This window comes from Hemibagrus wyckioides, linkage group LG13 (genome assembly GCF_019097595.1).
Source record: "Hemibagrus wyckioides isolate EC202008001 linkage group LG13, SWU_Hwy_1.0, whole genome shotgun sequence".
Taxonomy (NCBI): domain Eukaryota; kingdom Metazoa; phylum Chordata; class Actinopteri; order Siluriformes; family Bagridae; genus Hemibagrus; species Hemibagrus wyckioides.
This window is the reverse complement of record NC_080722.1, coordinates 25822144-25844154: the sequence shown is the minus strand read 5'-3', so window position 1 is coordinate 25844154 and position 22011 is coordinate 25822144. Positions and strand designations below refer to the sequence as shown.

The 22011-nt window shown below is 40.3% G+C and overlaps 1 protein-coding gene across 2 annotated transcripts in view; it reads left to right on the top strand.

The window, feature by feature from the left end:
- The first annotated feature begins 1210 nt into the window (after positions 1 to 1210).
- The window catches only part of pcdh15b (protocadherin-related 15b), a 199149-nt gene continuing 178348 nt past the window's right edge, over positions 1211 to 22011 (top strand). For both annotated transcript variants that reach the window (XM_058407184.1, XM_058407183.1), the window contains exon 1: positions 1211 to 1629. The gene's annotated coding sequence lies outside the window, so the exon portion shown is untranslated. The remainder of the gene's footprint in view (positions 1630 to 22011) is intronic.

The following is a 22011-nucleotide window of genomic DNA, read 5'->3' as shown; positions in this document are numbered from 1 at the left end:
CCCGGCGCACCACCCACAGAAGTCCGGTGAAGCACGGCTTCATGCTCGCTGTGTTTTAATGGGAGAAAAGATTAACACTCATAAGACTACAGGCTTTTAATATATCATTCTGGGCCCGGTCCGGCTGCATGGCTTCTCTCTGGGTAATTGGAAGTATCTCAAATTTAGTCAATAGTGCACTCTTCGCTGGATGAATGGCTTCTCCATAGAGTGTGATTATTAGGAGATCTCTCAAAAGGGCTGAACGTTATATCTACCTGCCAATCACTGACACTGTAACGAACACGTGGAGAGGTCTCCAACATAAACATATCAGATCTCAGAGCTACTGAGGGTCATTCAGTAAACTAATCCATACCAGTTTAGTACTGCTTGTTATTTTATCACGGTAATTGATAAATAAATTGTAATAAAAGGTCTGATTATTCACTCATGTTTTGTTCATATTATATATCAGTCTAGATATCTATCTACATCTACATTCCGTAGTGAAAAAGCTACTAATTTTGCCTCAAGTCTTATTTATTAAAGAGGACTAAGAATTAAACAGGACACCAAACCAACAGATGAAGCAGGTCACACACAGATGCCTGGCTTCCACTGGTTTGTGGCCACCAGCTGCCACTGTAGCACAGAGTACCACGTGTTAGGAAGGAATTTTTAATGACTCAAACTGATACCTGATCCCAGTATCGCTACTGATATCTCCATAGCTCTAACAACAATTTCAACATATTTGTACCTCACTGACTTTTTAACTCGATCCTGCTTTTATGTTTTACTCTGTATTAGAACATATACCGTAGACCAGTGGCTCTCAAAATGGAGCTCAGAGACGCCCAGGATGTGTAGTGTGGGGGTCAGAGACCAGGAAACAGGTAAGAAGCTCGACTGGTCCTTGGAGTTTTGCCAGTACAAACTTCAGGAACGCCTGATATACCTCTAATAAGGAAAGAAAATATATATTATATACATCCATTTGCAATTAAAAGGTTTCCTTGCCACAAAATCCTGCTTTAAAAAAAAGAAAAAGGAGATACTCAAGTCACGTGACTTTAATTCAGCCGTTCGATCTTCGCCGTGGCGATCCGCTATGCAAATATTTTGTAACTCCGGCTGCGCTGATTGGTCCGTGAGCTCGTGCGCACGTTCACCTGGAACAAACCGCAGGCGCGTGCAGAACTGGACAGCTGAAGACCGTGTCTTCCTCAGAGCCACACACACACACACACACAGACAGACAGACAGACACAAGCACCGGTGTGTGTCTCCTTCGTAATGCGATTACTCTCGTGTCGTGGGGATTTAAGGGTCATTTCAGAAAATCGTTGCCAACGGCCGTGGAGGTAGAACAGGACATTTGGACAACAGTTTTTTTTTCTTTTCTTTTCTTTTTTGCTGGACTGAAATTAACTGGAGAGTTTGAGCGTGTAAACCCGCCTATGGGAGTGCTTACTGATGTAGCGGAGAGTAACACACACACACACACACACACGGACGCACGCGCGCGCGCAGAGGGCGCTAGTGTGTGGCGGAGGAACATTTCCACATTTCTACAGGATGTGCTCGCTTCTCTGCCACTTTCACGCCGTCTCTGAGGGGGATTACCTGCCTTTACGAACTAGCATGGTAAGACTTTTTTTCCTGTGTGTTATACAGATCGCTGTGTTTAAAGCGCGGTACTAACAGAAAGTGAGGCAGAATTTCGGAGCAGGTGGAGTTGGCACTGGCTCGCGCCTTGTTCCGGTGACAGGCTGACATCATGTTCGTGGCTGGATCGGATCATGAACCTAAGCTCTAAGCTCGTTCTCGTTTCACTAATTGTGTCTAGTCTGTTCATGCGGGGTAAAAAAAAATAAATAAATGCTGCCAATTATATTGTATTGCATTGCATGATATCGGAAAATATCTCATTTATACATTGGGATATTTGAAGAAAAAAAGTTCCGTTATATATATATATATATATATATATATATATATATATATATATATATATATATATATATATGTAGTGAATCAAATCAGTAGCATGCAGGCACGAGTGAGGAACAGAGGGATTACGGAGTGTTCATCCAATTATCCTGAACATCCTCCACCAATCTGTTGCCTTGCTACAGTATATAAATGTAGCATTGATTGAGATGAAAGTGCGCGCGCACTGAGCATGAAATCCGGTGTCTCTGTATTGTAGATGGATGTGTAGAGTAGCACTGGTCACTGCACACTGCTCACTGTAGCTTATACACCTTATTTACTTCTTCGTTTGGTTTTTCCTGGCGCGTGCAGGATGGATGGATGGACTGAAGGAGTAAAGCTTATAGGAGATTAATCTTCTAAGGCAAAAACCAATCACTGATAAACCACCTGCTTGTGATGTTAATTTCCTCTGATGGTCAGTGTCACCCAGTTTTTAAGCTTTTTTTCTTCTAAACTTTGCACGAATAAAATAAAAGGAATAAAAAAGGTATCTGAGCTGCATTCATTGCCCTTTTTTACCCCCTTACAGAAGTAATAAATCTATTTCAACCTTCTTACCCCTCTTCTATCCAGCGACTCGCAGGCTGTGACCGGATGTACGGAAGCTATTCGTGTAACAAACTGCCCAGGTGATTTTAATAAAATGGATAGCCGACAGGGCAACAGAATGTAATTATCCCACCACATGCTGTGGCTGTTCCATGAATAGGTTGAAAAGCGTTTCTACTAAGGGACCCATGGGCACCTTACACTCTCCCCTCGTCTGTTCATTAATTATTGACTCGCGCCACACTAAGCATCCGTCAAGCATGGCGAATCGTTTGGACTGATTCTTCACAACAAGCCTGTTCGAGTGAATCGAATGGAGCCGCGAACGAGTCACTTGACTCACCATTCAGACAGGGATCCAGAGATATCATGCAAAAAAATAAAAAATAAAATAAATAAATAAGGTAGCATTTTAGTATTTATTATGTATGACAGTGTGAATATGGCTTTGTTTATCACTGTAAACAATAGTTTCCAATAAAGTTACAGTAAACAACTGTAAACATAATTTTAACAAAAGTGGATAGTGTAAAATAACACACAAGCCATAAGCTCAATTGAATTGATGCAGAATAGAACAGAGCTGAAGATTATGTGTCTTGACTCTTCAGGAACTTCAGGAAGAATACTTTCTCAAACCCTGCAAAAAGAGCTTATCGGACATCGGTTCGAACATTTATTAGAAGTTCATTCCACAAGCTGAGTACCAGGACAGAGAAAAGTCTTGCTGCACGCCTTTCTTGTACCCTGAGAGATGGTGTGACCAGTCGAGCAGTGCTAGAGGATTAGAAGGAGCGTGGTGCAGTGCAGGGTGTGATACGTTCTTTAAAATAGGTGCGTGCAGACCCGTTTTTGCCTTTGTAAACAAGCATCGGTCTTTTAGATCTTAAACGGTCTGCTACAAGAAGCCAGTAGCAAAGGGTTAGTGTCAGAGAACTTAGGAATGTTGAAAACAAGTGCAATCTGGATCGGTTGTAGAGGTCAAATGGTGCTCAGGGGCAGACCTGCCAGGAACGAGTTGTATTAGTCCAGTCTGGAAATAAAAAGCGACTTGTGAGCGGTGTGTGTGGTGCTGAGCTAGTTGTGTTACAGATCAGAAGGTGGTATGTACAGATCCCACCTCTGACAATCTGCCATGGTTTGGTCCTTAAACGAGACCTTTAACCTTCAGCTCAGATGTAAGTTGCTTTATATACTGAGTTATATGTCACTTTACTCTATGTAAGAGCTTACAGTACTTCGCTGTATATACATTATATTGGCAAAAGTATTGGGACACCCCTCCAAATCATTGAGTTCAGGTGTTGTTTTTCAGGGGTTGGGCTCCGCCCCTTAGTTCCAGTGAAAGGAACTCTTAATGCTTCAGCTTCATACCAAGACATTTTGGACAATTTCATGCTGCTTTCCTGCTCTGCTCTAATTCATCCCAAAGGTGTTCTGTGGGGTTGAGGTCAGGCCAGTCAAGTTCCTCCACACCAACTCATATATGTCTTTATGGACCTTGCTTTGGTCACTGGTGTACAGTCATGTTGGAACAGGAAGGGGTCATCCCCAAACTGTTCCCACAAAGAGCATGAAATTGTTCAAAATGTCTTGGTATGAAGCTGAAGCATTAAGAGTTCCTTTCACTGGAATTACGGGGCCGAGTCCAACCCCTGAACACCCCAACACCTGGATTTGAGGATTTGGAGGAGTGTCCCAAAACTTTTGGCAATACAGTGTATGATTGCAGCTATTAACCAACTTTTTTTATATAGAGATTTTAAAGGTACAAACGATAAATCCAGAAGTCTGATAAAAGAGGATGAAAGGGAGTTGCATGTTGTATTCAACTAATTGATATTCACAGGTTTTTCAACTCAAGATCAATTGAGCAATTAGACTTTAATTTGAATAATCAGAGATGCAGTTATATAGTTATCTTATCAGAATACAGTAGGGAACATATCAAACCAGGCTGAATTATTAAACCATTAACCAGAACACAAAAACCACTACAGTTAACACAAAAGCCCTTCCTTACAGCTAGAACCGTGGCACAGTTTCTATTTCGGACAAGCCGTCAGTGTTTGTGGCATTCTATTTGATTTTTTTTGTTCAGTGTGTGTGTTGTAAGACCTCCCAGAGGTTTTGTGGAGATTATACACCACCTTATATGAACTTTCGATCTGACTCCTCCCTGAGCATCTTGATTGGGTTAGGACCGGGTGACTGAGCAGGCCATTCCATTACAGACAGCTCTTCTCCAAATCTCTTTTACATCTCTGACACATTCGGAGTTACGGTTCAGGGTCAGCAAGGTTGAACATTATTCTAAAGTTCACAATGCAAGTTGTCCGGAACGTTTCCTGGTGTGTCTGAGTGTATACATCAGTGACTTAAATATGATGTCATATTTCAAAATTTTCACTAGTTGTTGTAGTTACAGAAATAAAACAAAGGAGTTTAGATCAAGACATCACAGTTTGCAATCTGTTTTTTGTCCTTTTAGTTAATAGTGCATCATTATGTCATATTTCTCTTGTAGTTCTGGTGTTGTTTGTTGAGCTGTACCAAATAATTACAGGTTTGGACTTTGGTCTGGTTTATGCTGCTGATATAAAACATCTACAAAATCCAGTAGAGAACAAATAAAAATGTTTTAAGGATAGAAAAGGTTGTAGTTTGGTAACAGAGTGTGTGCCTCTGCTCAGAATGAACCGATCACATTCAGCCTCAAATAATAAAGAAATAATGATTTACACCAGTCAGCAAGGAAGTGATTCTCATAAACCGCAAATAAAGATCAGCTGATGGTTTTTTTTACTTTTATTGAACTGCTAAAAGCTTACAGAGCATATGCAGGATCTCAGTGAAATACCTCAATCAGGAGAGAATTTCCAATCCATTAGACGTCCCATGAAACACCATCTACAAGTGGAGAAAATGGAGCTCCACAGTGACATCACCAAGAACAGGACGTCCCTCCGAAATTGACAGAAGGACAAGAAGCACATTTATCAGAGTGGCTGCTGCCAAGAGACAAAGAGCAACATTAATGGAGCTGCAGGAAGATCTGGCGAGTGCTGGTCACTTCCTGCAAGTGACAATAATTATTTATATTCTTCAGGTGTCTCAGCTATGAGTTAGGGTGACTAGATGGAATCCCTTTCTCGAAAAACAGCCTAAATTAACCTAGATCATGTGGAGAAAATGTGTTATGGTTTGGAGAGACCATAGTAGTACTGTTTGGGCAGAATTCTAAAGAGTTAAGGTTAGCTTTTCACCTGAAGAACACCTTACACACAGTAAAGCATGGTGGTGGCAGTATTATACCACAGGGGTGCTTCTCTTCACCTGGGACCCGGAGCCCTAGTCTGAATTATAAATGTATTTCGGCCCCAAATCTGATGGGATCTCTTATTCAGCTGAAGATTAAATTTTTTTGGAACATAATAACAACCCAAAAAAAACATAAATATATAAATGTATGTCAACAAAGGAACGGCTTCAGAAGAAGATTCAGTTGGTGTGTATAGCACTTTTAAAAACAGACATTGTCTCAAAGCAGCTTTACAGAACATAAGAAACTGAAGAAAACGTTCAAAATTAATGTTAGACTTATATTTAGACTTAATTTGTATTTATTCCTAATGAGAAGCCTGAGGTGATGGTGGTGAGGAGGAACTCCCTGAGATGATAAGAGGAAGAAACCTTGAGAGGAACCAGGCTCAGAAGGGAAGCTCATCCTCATTTGGGGGACACTGGACAGTGTGATTATGAATAATGTCTTTTCTACAGTCATAAACAGTTGGAGTCGTATAACCAGGAGCTCCTGAGCAACTCATAAATTAGCTCAACATCTGACTTCATTATAGATTCAACACCAACTCCTCCATGCTCTAGCCTTCAGATGCTCAATGATGGAGTTACAGGGAATGTAGAATGTTATTTTGTGTATTGATTAGGAGCTTGTTGTCCTCATAGTCCACATGGGGATGGTATCTTCTCACTGAAGGTCTGAAATCTTCATGGAGTGGAACACAACTGGAGCTGGCACAATCTCTATCAGTCTGGTCAAATCCTATAAGAAAGCTGTGGAATGAGTTGAAAAGGAGATCACAATTTTATAGATCTGAAGCAAGAGATCTTAGAGCTCTTATGAAAGAAATAGTGTAGAAAAGGTTAGTTCAAGATGGCTGCAAGTGCAGGATGAGGGATGAGTCTTCCTCATAAAGACTGAGTGCAGTATTACTGTATTAGTTAAGGGACATGACAAAGTTTTTTAGACTAAAACTTTCTATTTGTTATACACTTGATGTTTGTTTAGTGCTTTATCACATTCAAGATGGATTCTATCCACTGTACTGTATATCTTCTCCTGACCATCAGCGAGACCTTGAGGGTATCATGTACATGTGTATGGTGGCTGAGAAGTGCAAAACACAATAACAAATCCGAAAACACAAGGATGATTCAGACAAAGTGGAAAAGGTAGGTATAGATTTGCGAACGGAATTCTTCCCTCTGATTGGACGAGACATGGGTCACTCAGGATCTACAGGAAGTCCAGCAGTATCTGCAGCAGTAGAAAGTGGATTGGTGTGTGTATGAACACAGCTCTGCTCTTATAGCGCTCCTTACATCCTTTCATCTGGAATAGTTTGCTCTTCCAAACTTTCCTGGTGTGTTTTTAGAGATAATCTTTACTCCATGATACGCTATCAGTATATCCAAAATCACACCATATGAACGTCCTTCCTCACAGTAGCGCTGAATGAACTCTCCCATTTAAAGTTAGATATACAATTTCCTAATTCCTGTATATCCTGAGTGACCGATGTCTCGTCCAACCAGAGGGAAGAATTCCATTCACACACTTTACCTGTCTTTTCTGCTCTGTCTGTTTCTTCCTCGTGTTTTCGGATTTGTTATTGTTCTGCACTTCTCGGCCACCGTACGTGTGTTTGCTATCATACTTGCATGGAAGCTGCATGTGGCCATTAGGAGGCAGAAAAAAATGGCTAAAAGTTTCATTGCGCTGCAGGAGGAAGACTGCAGAAGAAGCACACATGGATGACTTTGAGATAACTTTAAGAATCACTACTTACCTCCAGTTTCCACATGACTGATTCTGTGCAGTGGAGATATTTCATGTGAACAGATAAAGTAAAAGTTTTCCAACACAGAAAAAAAGATGAGCCGAAGGTGTTCATGGGTGTCAGGAGTTATGGGGACAGTCCATTGCCAGACCACCAGGGGGTCCTGGTTTATTTATATATCACTGTGTTATTCCCTGGAGGTCGGTGCCACACCCTTTCCTAATACATTTTCTTGCTTTCTCCCTTGTTTTCTCATGATGTGATGCTCTATATATGTCTGTCCTGCTGTCTTGGTCAGGGTCAGTCATTAGATTTACATCTGTTGACTTAAGGCTGGACGTCGTGTTATCCAGGACTTTATGGATCTGATCTGCTACAGAGCCCGATCAAGCTTATGGCGGAGATCCGGGTTCGAACCCCGCCTTCGGTGGCGTCCGTCCACATTGGTTACACTGTGTATTGAACACTAAAATAGAATTGTGTTTGAAAATAGAATTTTCAATAGAATTTTATTTCCCAACAGTACAACATGTTCAAAAATTCTTCGCTGATTGTCATAAAAATAGAATCAATGAGAACAAAAAATCAATAAGAAAAAAAAATTAAATAAATTATAAAAATATACTATAAATAAAATGTAGATAAAATTGCAATAAACATATTATTTACTATACAGTTGGGAAAGGAAAGTAAATGATCTGAAAAAATAAAAATATAATAAATAAAAATGCATATAATAATTATATTTATATCAAATTCAGGAAAATGACTAGAAACCTAAGGACTGAAATGTGTACCTACACATAGGAAAGAAAATAAAATGCAAATAAACATATAATTTCTGCCCTTTCTGATGTGTATGAATGAATTACAGTTTCTGGTCATTTTTGTGAATGATAAAAATCTAAATTTTTATTTATTTATTTATTTTTTCATCTAATTTCTACCCTTTACCAGGTGTATGAATGAGTCTCACTTGTTGCGAGTAATGTGAATTGAATTAGATCATATTAAAGTGCACTTCAGCCAAATAAGCCAATATGCCCGAACCCCTCACTCCCAGATAAACACGTTTACACCTCAGTAGCCAGTTAATGACCGCTACATTTCACCAACCTTAAAAAGAATTGCTCTATATTCATATAAAGTAAAATATAGTCAAATATTTACATATAGTGTATCCATGGTGATTAATATGAGCTGCAGCACAAGACTTTCTCTCTTTCTCTCTCTCTGTCCTATACCATCTCTCTGTCTTTCCCTCTCTCTCTCTTTCTGTCTTTCTCTTTTTCACCATCTCTCTCTGCTTCTCCACCATCTCTCTCTCTCTCTCTCTCTACCACCCCCCCTCTCTCTACCATCTCCCACCCTCTCTCTCTCTCCCTCTACCATCTCTCTCTCTCTCTCTCTCTCTCTCTCTCTCTACCACCCCCCCTCTCTCTACCATCTCCCACCCTCTCTCTCTCTCCCTCTACCATCTCTCTCTCTCTCTCTCTCTCTCTCTCTCTGTCTCTCTCTCTCTCTTGCTTGCTCACTCACTCTCAGGCACTTCGGTGATCATTATAAGGATTCTTGGTGAGAATAAGGAAAAGCATGAACAATACTTATTTATAAAGTACAGATTTTTTAACACTGCTTTAAAAACATTATATTTACATCTTTCTTTTGTGTGTGTGTGTGTGTGTGTGTGTATGACTGATTAATGCCGAACAACAAAGCACAGTTATAAACATATTTGTAGCACAGAGTCTCGGTGTGTTTAGCGAGAAGACTGGAGCCATGTAGGAAACTTACTCAGATTGCACCTGACGTTAAGCCTCTTACTGTCACCTTAAATTAGATGTCTTGAGCATGCTGGGGAATACGTGCCGGTTGTAGAGGTGAGACTCCAGGTGACTAGGCTGAAACAGCCCACTTTAAAAAAAAAAACAACACTTTAATGACGGTTAAACAGGGAGGGTGATGCAAGACAGGTCCGAAAGCCTGAGTGAGTTTTCAGGAGGTTCTGGCGTGATTAGTGGCACAAAAGACTCAACACTTGGAGGGCTTCTCAGTATGACTTAAAGCTGTATTACTTATTTATTTATTTATTTATTTATTTTTTACCCATTTAAAAAAAACATGTTATTTACAGATGGATGCTCAGCCAAGCCAAGGCTCTACAGGTTTGTTTACACATTTGCATGATTCAATTCCATGAAGAGAAAGACGATAAAAGTTAATCTCATCCTGCTGAGCCGCACCGACAAACCAGCAGCAGGAAATAAAGTCAGTGGATTAACAGAATAAATGTTCCGCAGAACGAAGGAAAACATGTTGTCCATTCATGCTACTGACCATTTTTTATGAATGGCGCAGTCCAGTATGAGTCTTACACAAACAGATCTGTAGCAGACACCCAGGACTAAACATGAACATGGCTTCTGTGTGTGTGTGTGTGTGTGTGTGTGTGTGTGTGTCGTGTTTTAAATCAAACAGAGCAACAGACCATGCTGGTGAAAAGTAAAATGTAGTAGGATATAATATTGATGTGTAGGATAGGAACTACTGCTCCTTCCTCCATCTGCCTCTGTCTGCCAGTCTGTTTCTCACACACACACACACACACACGCACATGCACACACACGCACACACACACACACACACACACACGCGCACACACACGCGCACACACGCACACACACACACACACACACACACGCACACACACACGCACACACACACACACACACACACACACACACACACACACGCGCACACACGCACACACACACACACACACGCACACACACACACACACACACGCACACACACACACACACGCGCGCGCGCACACACGCACACACACACACACGGCAGAGATAGTCAGGCAGGCAAGCAAGCAGAAATGAAGAGATATTATATATATACACAATTAAACAAACCATTTTAAACAAATGTAATTTGTTTATTTTATTTTATTTTATTTTGGGATCAGTGTATCAGTTTTAGTGTACTAGTTTTATTCACTGATACTGGTTCCAAACGAAAATCAGCGCTTTAATGAATCCCTAATGAGAACATGCCAAAGAGAAGAGGAGCAGGTGATAAACAAACTCTGCGCTAATTAGCGTCTAAAACAGGACTGATATGTGACACGCTAATACGTTTCCAGCAGATGTGATGCCGTGCACTTCAGTTACTGTTTTAAAATAATAATAATAATAATAATAATAATAATAATAATAATAATAATAATAATAATAATGCCTTTAGTTGGAAGGGGTCATGGCGCTGTGATGGACTGGTGTCCTGTCTGATGCGTTTCTGCATCACACCCACTGCTCCAGACTGGTGTAATGATAACAGTATAAGCTTTCTTAAAAATAATAAATTAATTAATAAATGAATAAATAAACAGATAAATACATACATAAATAATTGAATAAATAAATGAATAAATGAAAAAATTAATGAATGAAAAATAAATAAACAAATAAATAAATGAATGAATGGACAAATAAATGAAAGAAAGAATAAATGAATGAATAAATGAATAAATAAATAAATTGATTAATTAATTTATTTTAAAAACAATTTAAAAGAAAAGATGTAAATGCTGTCCGGCAAATTGTTTAAAGTTCATCAAAGCATCAGTTACAGTTTTATTTATTCGTGCCGTGATTGCTGTGAATGTGAGCGCCACTCGTACATATAACCTGCACGCGTGGTTAATGGATGACGGTATCATTTCATATGCGTTTCCACAACATGTGTAGCATGAGTGACTGAGTGAGAGGACAACGTTATGGGACACTGAACAGGTGAGGAACCTTACTGTGCACAAAAACATCAAAATTATACAAATATAAAAAATATGGTGCGTCATGTGGAGTGGGGTTTGATAGCATCGAATACCCGATGTTCAATAAAATCAAATGAAACTGAAACCTACTTTAAACACACTTCCTGGAAGCTCCACCCATTTCTCCTATCAGTCTCATGTTCTCACACTTTGTCACAGTTAATAAAGAATATTTTCAGTTCATTCATGTGAAATCAAACCTGTGCATCAATATATGATCATCTTATCTAACATACACTATATTGCCAAAAGTTTTGGGATATCTGCCTTTACATGCACATGAATGTAATATGGAGTTGCCCCGCCCTATAACAGCTTCAACTCTTCTGTGAAGGCTTTCCACGAGGTTTAGGAGTGTGTTTATGGGAATTTTTGACCGTTCCTCTCTAAAAGAAGCGCGGTCATTTGTGAGGTCAGGCACTGAAAAGAAAGAAACAGCCTTTATTTGTCACATATACATTACAGCACAGTGAAATTCTTTCTTCACATATACCATCCTTGGAGGTTGGGGTCAGAGCGCAGGGTCAGCCATGATACGGTGCCCCTGGAGCAGAGAGGGTTAAGGGCCTTGCTCAAGGGCCCAACAGTGGCAACTTGACGGTGCTGGGGCTTGAACCCCTGATCTTCCAGTGAGTGACCCAGAGCCTTAACCACTTGAGCCACCACTGATGTTGGACGAGAAGGTCTGGCTCACAGTCTCTGCTCTAATTCATCCCAAAGGTGTTCTATGGGGTTGAGGTCAGCACTCTGTGCAGGCCAGTCAAGTTCCTCCACACCAAACTCACTCATCCATGTCTTTATGGACCTTGCTTTGGTCACTGGTGCACAGTCATGTTGGAACAGGAAGGGGTCATCCCCAAACTGTTCCCACAAAGAGCATGAAATTGTCCAAAATGTCTTGGTATGAAGCTGAAGCATTAAGAGTTCCTTTCACTGGAACTAAGGGGCGGAACCCAACTCCTGAAAAACAACACCTAAACTCAATGATTTGGAGGGGTGTCCCAATACTTTTGGCAATATAGTGTATTTATCATCAGGCATTTATTGTATATGAAAATTTTAGATGAAAGCAGTCAATGAGGCTTTGTCAGTAAAAAAAAAAACAGAGAGCAAAACATTACGATTTTTACTTAAAAAGATTACAACAGGCAGTGTTAAATCGAACACTTATCAAATTATTTTAATGATTAAACATGCAGTGTGATTTCTTTCTGATATTTTTCTTTTCTATCCTGCTCTCTCTCTCTCTCTCTCTCTCTCTCTCGCCATCAGAGAAAATGAGCCATCTGAACATTAGACAATGATTTATAAAAGAAGTATTTTGAAAAAATATGATAAGAAAATCCACCATCCAGCTGAGTTTTCCTGATTAGCACCGATCCTGGACTACACAGAAGATCCTACACAATTATTACACAATCTTCTACTCTGCTTAAAACCGTAATGGCAGAAATGCTCACTTTTCTTTATATAGATAATTGTTCTGGATGGTCGAACCCATAAGAGAATTATTTTAAAACAGAAACTCATAATTCACAAGACACTCTATAGTGCACTAGTTTTCGTTACTAGGTGTGGTTACGGTTTATCATTCAGTTCCAATCCGCTAATCTGATTGGTTGAGCTGTGTTCCAAGTGTGTCTGTATTTTTTCTCTGAGACATTTCACTCCACTGGAACCTGAAAAATCCCACTTCCTACTCCGACACTGTTACTCCAAGAAACTTGGACATCATCACATCAGCCAACATTTCCAGGAATATAACTTTTGTCTACGATTTTACCGGAAGCACCTTTAACAGGAACGTACAGATCGATGCGAGCTAGCTAGCCAGCTAACGGACATGCTATAAAGCGAGTGTGGCTTCTTTGGGATTGATTTCCAATAGCAGAGTAAAAATAAACTGAACATTTAGCCAGATAAACGTCTCTGACAAAAAAAAACACTGCGAAAGGAGTCTCTAAATACAAAATCTATTCAGTTTAATGAGAAACGTCTATTTGCATGGGGGTGGAGTTTCAGTCCTCATGATGGTGTACATGACAGTCTCATTTACATGCTTTTTCTTCTTCTTTTCGTGATATCTATAATGCCTGTAAACAATGAAAGTCATTGTTGGAGAAATCTGTCAGTGGAACATTCAGCCTTGAATCTAAAGCACTCCATTTTTCAGTATAATTGTTCTTTGTTCTTAGTTTTTATATCTCATGCGATTTGTACACCTTAGGATGGTCGCCGTAGAACGCTGCTGTCTCCGAAGCTTTCAGTTGCAAAGTTTGACTTAATAACAAGTTTTTAATTCAAATGTACACGAAGTTTTTGTGCATCAGTCGTGGTGGTGCAGCAGATAAACAGCTCTGTTCAGTGAACTTTGCGAAGATCACATTGCTCACAAAGAGGAAAAAAAGACCTGAAGCCGGATGTTTAAAAGGTCAGATTAGTCACATGAAGCATCAGCGATCAGCGTGGTTTTTTTGTAGTTTATTTTATTAAGCTTACAGAGACACAGTACAGTTATCTGCTCTTTGCTTGTTTTTTTGCTTAGATCTGGAAAATTATTTAAAAGAACATGAGAAGCTCAATAGCTGTTTTGACCTAATAGCCGGCTTTCCGCTAATTTTCAGGTCAGTTTTCACGTCACTTTGGGTGTCTATTTTGCAAACATCAGTACTTTTTATTAAAAACATTCGATTATAAGATTTACTTCAGCTTTAATTATAATATTTCCACACTATATCAGAATTCCAGACGATCAGATGTTTACCTCTCTGTGTGGACTGTCTCTAAAAATTTCTTGGCCAGTTGACAAAATTAGCGGTTAATTTGATATGCACCTAAGGGCCTTCTTTAGAGCCTGCCCCTCTGTCTTTGCTTCCATGGGAGACTCCAATCAGAAAAAAAACTGGACCTCCACATGTCCGGCTCCTCTTCGGGAGCGATTTTTAAACAGGATGCACCACGAGCTCTGTATAAATAACCGTATCAGTCATGAACAAAGGCACAAATTTACAACCATCAGAGCGAAAACTGCAACTGAACCCCAAGACAACAAAAAAGAACCTGGTGAAAAAGTGCATCAGGTGCAAAAGTATGTACTCCCAGTGTTAAGAGAGTGCTAGAGTACATCAGAAGGAAGGAAGGAGGACCTAAAATCAGCATGAAAAAGCCAGAGTAGTGATCACTAGCTTTATGGAGGCTTGTTCTAGATAGATAGATAGATAGATAGATAGATAGATAGATAGATAGACAGATAGATAGATAGATAGATAGATAGATAGATAGATAGATAGATAGATAGATAGATAGATAGATAGAGGGGAATCAGCTCCTCTGACTCTGTAGTGTGTTGTAGAGCAGGTCAGACGGATTGTCCAGTTTGTTCAGTGACCTCCTGTTCCTCACTGACTCAAACATCTCCAGTTTGTGTCCAACGACAGATCCAGCCTTGTGAATTAGCTTTTTAATCCTGCTGGCATCCCTGATGCTGATGTTGACCACAACACAGTACCACGGTCTGGTAGAAGATTTCCAGCATCTTGTTACAGACATTAAAAGATCTGAGCTTCCTCAGGAAATAGACTCTGCTCATCCCCTTCTTGTGTATAGCGTCAGTGTGGGTCCCCAGTCCAGTCTGTTGTTTAAGTGGACACCCAAATACTTGTGGTCAGATGAAGCAAAAAAAAGGTTTAACCATAAATGTTTGACCATAATAATCAGCAGTATGTACGGAGGAATAAGGCATAAGCTTTTAATCCAAAGAAGATTTCATCCTTGAAGCATGGGGGTGGTATCATCATGTTATCGGCGTGTTTTGTGAAATGTGCCAATTTAGCTATCCTCAGTCTTAGTTTTGTTGTGTCCATGTTCAGCCTTGTATGAAAGTAGACACTCAGGACTTTAAGGACATGTAGTTTTTCATAAGTATGTCTGTTTTAATTAGCCTACTAGAGGGAATGTTTCCATATACATTTTTTAAATGTTGATTTTAAACCCATTTCTGCTCTCTGAGATGCTCCAAGGGTTTGCTCATGAACATTGCAAATGTGAAGGTGTTTATCTTCAACCACTAAAATTCTGTGTAAGGTTTTCCAACAGAGGGAAAACACACATCTCACACTGAAAGACAATTTTATGTCAGACTTGCAGCCAGAAAATAATTCATTTCTTTATACTGATTGAAAATGTCTGATCAGTCAATTTCCATTTTGCCGATGAAATGAAATGGCAGTGTTCTGGTAAAAAGGGTGTATCCCTCGTTAGGATGAAGCCAGTTCACGAAAATAAATAGTACATTTATTATTGATTAAGTTTGTAATATTTTCCCTGTTGTTTTTTCTGTTTCTGTGTTCATAGCATGGCAACGCTAAGTAAAGGGAACGTTAAAAGAATGATTTTCTTTTTATATTTTCCTTTTATTTATTTTCTGAAAAATAAGAGTCTGTTATTTAAGTGCATGTGAGAAAAATGTGTTGCATGGCCCTTCACGAATTGCTAAGAGTGGAAAGTTTGGCGCATGTGTAATTGGATAAAATGGTGGCTTGCTATCAGGGCTGTGTGTTGGATTAATGGAGGTTAGTTAAAGTGTTCTGCCTTCCACAGAGGTGTGGGTGTTGTGATCAGGAGTTAGGAGAAGAGGAAAAGAGTACAGTGTCCAAGAAGTGCAAAACACAATAACAAATCCAAACACAATAACAAATCCAAACACACAAGAACAATTCAGACAAACCAGAAAAGGTAGATATAGTTTGCGAATGGAATTCTTACCGCTGACTGGACGAGACATCGGATTTGTTATTTTGTTTTGCACTTCTTGACCACTGTAAAAGAGAGAAGAGAGTCTTTACATAAGCAGAAGAGAAAGAGCGTGTGAGAGAAGTTAGCCAGTGCTAAACAACAGAAACGTCTGCCACCTAATAAACATCTTAAAAGTATTCGTGTTTATTCCAGTGGAGTCGCCATCGAGTGTTTGTGTGTCACTTCGAGTCTACTTTCCACGGGAAGAGAGACAAAGATCTGGCGGGAATTACATATCATTTATTCCATAAATGATATGCATTGCAGTGCTCCGGCGGATTGTAAGTGCCAACTTATTCAGGAAGATTTCGCACTGTTAATTGGCTCAGTTGAGTAAAAGAGGCCAGTTCGAGGTTTAAAGGCCTCTACACACCCAAGCCATGCCCCAGGCCTGCGACAAGGGCTGTGAATGGTGTGTGTGTGACTGTTAGCGTAATGCTGTTTATTTCATATTGTACATTTATGTATAGCATCTAAAAGGTATACCCACGATGCATGATTAATGTGATTTTGGGAATTTGCCAATGATTCAGTTTAGAAATAAGTGTTTATACCGTGTGTTTAATTTAGCAAAGACCCACTGTATCCAGGAATAACTCCTTTATGTTAGCAATTTTTGTTGTTGTTTTTATTGTTCAAATCCTGCACTGATTCCTTTAAGTAAGAGTTTTATGTTAGCAGAACCCCAGCACTTCACCCTAAAGAGCTTAGAGCAGAAAAAAATCCTAAGGGTGAAAGAGGTGTTATAAGGCTTGCTCGGGAAAAATACGATGTAAATAGCTTCATTATTATTTTTATTTTATTATTGTAAACATTTAGTTTACCTTTAGCTCCTCTGGCTGTAATCGTCGTGTTGTACATGCGGCCGTTCAGACGGATGCTGGATATCATCCACTTTAAAAAGAGATTGAAATAAATAATTCTAATAATAAAAAAGTAATTAGTGCAGTAGCTTCGAACGGAGCACTTAGTCTTGCGTTGAGAACGTAGAGCTTCATATATCTCGTTTTAATGTGTCACACAGTCCTGCCGGCAGCTGCAACATAAAATAAATAGTAACAGCATCTGAGACCATTTCCTTCACACCTCTTAACGTGGCGACAGGGCTGTGTGTTTTCACTTGGTAGTCGCCAAAAGCCAGACATCTGTTGTCTTTACCCGTTTATGCCCCATGGATACGCCTGTCATATTGCATGGCTTTTCCCACCAGCCTGTTGATTCATCGCTGGCTCAGGCACTATTGTCACGGCTTCCCTGGCTGTCTCATTAAACACAGGGACTTAAAAAGGGTTTATTCTGCTCTTTCAGCAACTGCAGGAAACACTCATCTAGCCGCAGCATCCTCATCAAACAAGACGACTTTAACGAGGCATGGTGTCCCTCTCCGTTCACCGCGGCATCCAGATGGCCTGTTGTTCAAAATAAATGTCGCATGTCACATTCCAGCCTCCGAGCTGGCCCCGAGCTCCGATCGGAAAAGTGACACGGGGTGAAGCGAGGCACCTCTTGATGGAGGTCAAACGTCAGACTTTCAGACGGAACCCTGTGAGGCTACATCATGTCAGGTCTTAGGTTTAGATCCAGGGCTTTCAAGGCCAAAGACTTTTTTTTTCCTGACACAAATGCCTGAGGCAAAGACATTTTCCATGCCTTTCAGTCCATAAAGATCTGGAGCTTGAATTAGAACCATCTATCCATTGTCTATACCATGCATTCCATTCCTAATTAGGGTCACAGGGATCTGCTGGAGTCTATCCCAGCACACATTGGGTGAAAGGCAGGGGTACACCCTGGACAGGTCTCCAGTCCATCACAGAACCACACATATAGACAGACAACCACACACACTCACACTCACTCCTATGGGCAATTTAGAATTACCGATCTGAATTAGAACCAGTGATGTCTTATTTTGTATGTACTGTACATATATATAAATGTGTGTATTTATTTATTTATTTATTTATTTATAAAACTCCTTCTTTGTAATATATTCTCATTTATCAGGAATGTTTTTCATAGTAATGAGGCTAAATTATTAAAATTAGAGATCAAATTAGAAACACTGAAATATTATTAAGCTTCTTTGCTCAAAATCTTAAGGAATATTAGCTGTGGGTTATACCACTGTACTGCTAGCGTGTTTTGCTAAATAACCAAAAACACAGTGATCAAAATGGTAAACATAGTGGCATGAAAAAGATTACAATTCAGATTTTTGAGGGTTTGTTATGTAACAGGGTTACAGCTGTCCAAAATTAGTAGGAAGTGTAGTGACGGACAAACACCCCAGGGTGCTTGGGTAGGAGAAGCACAGGAGTGTGGTTCTCTAGTGTACTGTACCATGTACATGTTAGTCTGTCTCAAAAAACCTTTCCGAAATCAGGATCACAAACTCGCTATCAGCTAAGCAGATACACGTTCATTACCGTTTCAGTGACCGGAGACTCAGAGATCATCATAAGCAGCCGTGTACTTCAGCAGGACAAGATATATAATATTGAGCTATTTGTTTCTAAGCGCACAACCCAACCGCCTACACTCTGATTCACTGCCAGACTCACTGTGTGTCTAGACTCAAAATTATGTATTCAAAGTACAATAAGCTTCACCTTTTCTCCCATTAAAACGCAGCGTACTGAATCTGCTATGGAAGCTTGGAGAAGCCTCGAAGGCTTTCACTCTTTATCCCTGAAGCAAAAACTGGAATTTGAGTCTGTTTTGTTGTGTCCGTGATTAGCATTCGATTTCTTTTGGTGGCTAATGCTATCATGTATATCATATAGCTATCTTGTTTACTTCTGTCAGTCAACTTGTAGGTAAACATGTTGAGCGAAATTAAAGATGATAGATGACTAAAATACTGTATTTTATATGTGGAAAAAAAAACCCACACAGCTACTGAGCAGTTATTTGCTGAGCGTTTTGTCAAGGGCACACATACAGTGTACACAAATGTTTGTGTACACTGTCCTGGAATTAAACCCAGGCCGTGATGACGAGAGCGTGGGATCCTGCCACTCCACCACCAGGAGGCATTAGATAATTTTATAATATTAGCCACTACTCATTTTTTTAGCATAGTACTGATGCATATACTTGCCTGGCTAATGAATTTAAAGAGATAGAACACTCTGTTCCTGAGTCTGTTTAGTTTGCACTACCAATTATTAGCAATATTTCTATCTCTCTATACATGAAAATACACAAAAATCCCCTCCACTAGTACCACAGTCATATCAATTTGTTCTTTCTCCCCCTTTTTTGTGCGATGAAAGCAACGGCGCTGATCCAACTGTGCCGCTTTCTTAATTCCCTGTACGACTCTGTACGGCTGTCATTCCAAAACAGGCCCTGAATAAGATTAATCCCAGTGAGTCATTGTGACATTTTTAACTCATGTGTGTCCATCAAACCTGGGATAAATGAAATCCTGCTTCACCGAAACTCCACACTTCTTGAATCTCTGATCCTGTCGTAAAAGCTAATAAAAGGGAGGTTCAAGCAGCTGGCACCCTTGAGTGAGAAATAAATAGGTGTGTGTGTGCGTGTATGTGCGTGTGTGTGTGTGCGTGTGTGTGTGTGTACAGAATGTAATGCTCTGCAATAGGTTAATAGTCTTACAGAGTAATCAGTCAATGCTACCTGCAGTTCCATTGCGCTACGTTCCTTGTCGGCCTCATTATTCTCCAACTGTTGTGTTCTATCCACTTCATGGCAGGAGGTAATGATGCGCTGCTCCAGAGGCATCTAGACAAGAGAGAGTAATGGATTAGGTGTGTTGACGGCTTGGCTGTCAGAAGCACTGTTTGCTTACTTCACAGTCGAAGCTGACAGATTTCGACTCTGACGCTCGACAACCTGCTCAGTAATAGAGGTCCCGCTCTGCTGAGCGACTCGAAAGAGGCGGAAACAAGTCAGTCCAGATGATATGCTGTGATATGCTGTGATATGGTATTTTCTTATCAAGTTTTGTTTGCAGGTGCAATTTTGACAATTTAGTGCCTTATCAGTCCCGTGCCTGTGGTTGGCATGTCTCCTGCAATCACTGCAATGTCTCCTTTCACCCGTGATCTAATATTTGATGGCATTTACTGTGTACTGAAAGGACAGTTTCTTGTATTGGAATGCGCCAACCACTTTGAGAAATTGTTGACCTTGGATGCAAGAGCGAGGCAGTGAGTGCTTCTGTGTGTCTGTTGGATTAAATACAAAAGAGAGGACAGAGTGCAAGGCCATTAGCTTATTAGAGGACAGAAACATTTCTGAATCTGGACTATAAACTTGTGCAAGCAGATCATGTTTTTTCTGAGATTCATGTGATATGCAAATGTGATGTATTGTATGACCGAAAGTATGTGTACACCTGCCCATCATATATATCTGTGCTTCAGATTCTTTTCTTGGCTCTTAAAATAACTTCCACTATTCTGGGAAGGTTTTCTGCTAGATGTTGGAGCCCGGTGTAGGGATTTCTGATCATCATCTATAACAGAATTAGTGAGATCAGACACTGGTGTTGAGTAAGGAGGTCTGGGGTCCAGTCAGTGTTCAAGTTTATCCCTGAGGTGTTCAATGGGGATAGAAGTAAGAGTCAAGGGCACTCGAGTTCTTATATCGGACCTTTACAAGCCATGTCTTCAAGGAGCTCTGTGCTCTGTGCACAGGGGCGTGGTCATGCTGGAACAGGACACAGAAACAGGGAAGGGAAATTCTAAAACTACAGAAACCAATGACATTCTAGAAAATTGTTTGTTTCCAACTTTATGCTAACAGTTTTGGGCAATTCCATATGTAAATGTAATAGTGAAGTGTATGCAAACTTTTGGCTATGTAGTGTATCGTAGCCTAGTGCCCATCATAGCCTAGTGCTTAGCATCTTCCAAGGTCTCTGTGAGCTGTTTTAGGGGAAGTGGTGGCTCAAGCAGTTAAGGCACTGATTGGAAGGTTGGGGGTTTGAGCCCCAGCACTGCCAAGCTACCGCTCTTGGGCCCTTCAGCATGGCCCCTAACCCTCCTTGCTCCAGGGGCGCCATATCATGGCTGACCCTGTGCTCTGACCCTAGCTTCCTAATAAGCTGGGATATGCGAAAACCCCCAAATTGGTAGATGTCTTTGTTTGCACCTCTTAAGATCTTGAATCTAGTGTAGCTTTTTTGTTATTTGCTCTAAAGGCACGACAATGAACAAAACTTTCTACTATCTTATGGGAGGGAAATCTGTAAAATACAGAAAAAGTGACTTAGTAAAATCAGATTTGAAGTTCTGGCAGAATCCAAAGGTCACACTCATATGAGGGTCTTCTCAACACTGTGGCCACAAAATCTGGAACAAACTTTAAGGAGGCTTTCATCCTGACAGTTTAATCTGAAACAGATCACAGTTCCTGTTAAAAATTGGTAATGTGAAAGCTGTCATGTGGACCAGGAAGCACAGTGTGGTACTGAACCCAGGGCTACCTGTAGGAGGTGTTGTGAACTCGGGTGCACTGGAACTGTGCAGAGATTTCTGTGAAGGTGAGCGCACGTGTTTTAGCTGATGATGACTTTATTAGTTTCCACAACACGTGTAGCATGAGTGACAGGGGAATGTTGTGGGACACAGATTAGGTGACAATGCAAGATGAACAATCATCAGGAACAATCACACAAACCACAGCAAACATGCCTAGTGTGAAAACCACCTAAGAATTTCTTTCCCTGGAACAAAGATGCCCAAATATGTTTGAGCATGACTATGTGGGATATACAGTGTATACAAGGTC